The sequence below is a fragment of the Macaca fascicularis genome, chromosome 12 (assembly GCF_037993035.2).
Source record: "Macaca fascicularis isolate 582-1 chromosome 12, T2T-MFA8v1.1".
Classification (NCBI taxonomy): domain Eukaryota; kingdom Metazoa; phylum Chordata; class Mammalia; order Primates; family Cercopithecidae; genus Macaca; species Macaca fascicularis.
In genome coordinates, this window is record NC_088386.1 from 95,181,237 (window position 1) to 95,182,752 (window position 1,516).

The following is a 1,516-nucleotide window of genomic DNA, read 5'->3' on the forward strand; positions in this document are numbered from 1 at the left end:
GCTAATTACTTACATACATAGATTCTGGGCAAACTGTGAGCAATCTGCAATAGACAGGGGTCAGGCCACGCTCATTTTATGTCCTAGGTGCCTAGCAGAGTAGGTGGCATGTCATAGACACTCAAAAGATGTGACTAAAATTGAACTGAATTCCTGTGAGTCATTTAATTCCCAGTGTGCTGGGCCTTTCATTTGATTATGTCTTGCCTCCAAAAACAATGGGCCAATGAGCCTGGAAGACAAAAGAAAAAATTAGTCCTTGAGGGAAAAAAAACAAAACAAAACTGTAGTCAACAGTTTTTCATCAAATTGAAATTGATGTAGCTCCATTATTGTTTTCCTTTTGGTTAATAACGAACAGGCCTTCATAGCAGTGAGGATCTAAGTCGCTGAGAAACAAAGGAGCTAGTATTTGGCGAATATGGCTAATTATGGCTATTTATTTATTTATTGAAATAGAGTCTTGCTGTGTTGCCCAGGCTGGAATGTAGTGGCACTATCTCCACCCACTGCAACCTCCACCTCCTGGGTTCAACTAATTCTCCTTCCTCAGCCTCCTGAGTAGCTGGGATTACAGGTGCAGACCACCATACCCTGCTGATTTTTGTAATTTTAGTAGAGATGGGGTTTCACCATGTTGGCCAGGCTGGCCTCAAACTCCTGACCTCAAGTGATCTGCCTGCTTTGGTCTCCCAAAGTGCCGAGATTACATGTGTGAGCCACTGTGTTCCCACCTTAATTATGGCTTTAATCAAAAGTAAAATCTTTCCTTATGGCACTTTAGCTTTCTACCTTTGGGTTCATTTTCAATCTTCTTAAAAATCATTTCTAGAAAAGAGTTACTATTTCCAAGTTAAAAACCTTTTTTGAAGTGCAAGTATTAAATAATTGTTTTAAAAAGCAAATCATATTGAAAATGTAGATTTATTAATGCTTATTTTAATATATCTTAAAATAATGTCTTACAATGAACAATAGATAGAAAATAAACTATTATAATAAAAAGTAGCCAGTTGACAAAAAGTCTTTTTTTCCATTGTCATTCCATTCTGACATTTTTATAACATCTGGCTTCTCAGGGTTACCAAACCTTTACATTTCATGGACATGTAAAAGTTGGAGGCTCAACACAGATTTTGCCAAACTTTTATTTTACCAAATAATGGCTTCAAAAATAAAAATTGATAGCTACTATTTATTATGACATTATTTCATAAAATAAATAACTTTACAATATACAAAATACAGAAGGTCTTATGAAGATAGACAGACATTTAAAGTGAATAAACCCATTTCATGTCCTTACTATTCTCATTTTGCTGTGGATCAGTGAAAATTTTGACATGGACTTGCAATGTACAGAGTTCGATTTTTTTTTTTTAGTCTTTTGGGACTGAGTTTCGCTCTGTTGCCCAGGCTGGAGTGCAGTGGCAAGATCTCAGCTCACTGCAATCTCCACCTCCCGGGTTCAAGCGACTTTCCTGCCTCAGCCTCCCAAGTAGCTGGGATGACAGGT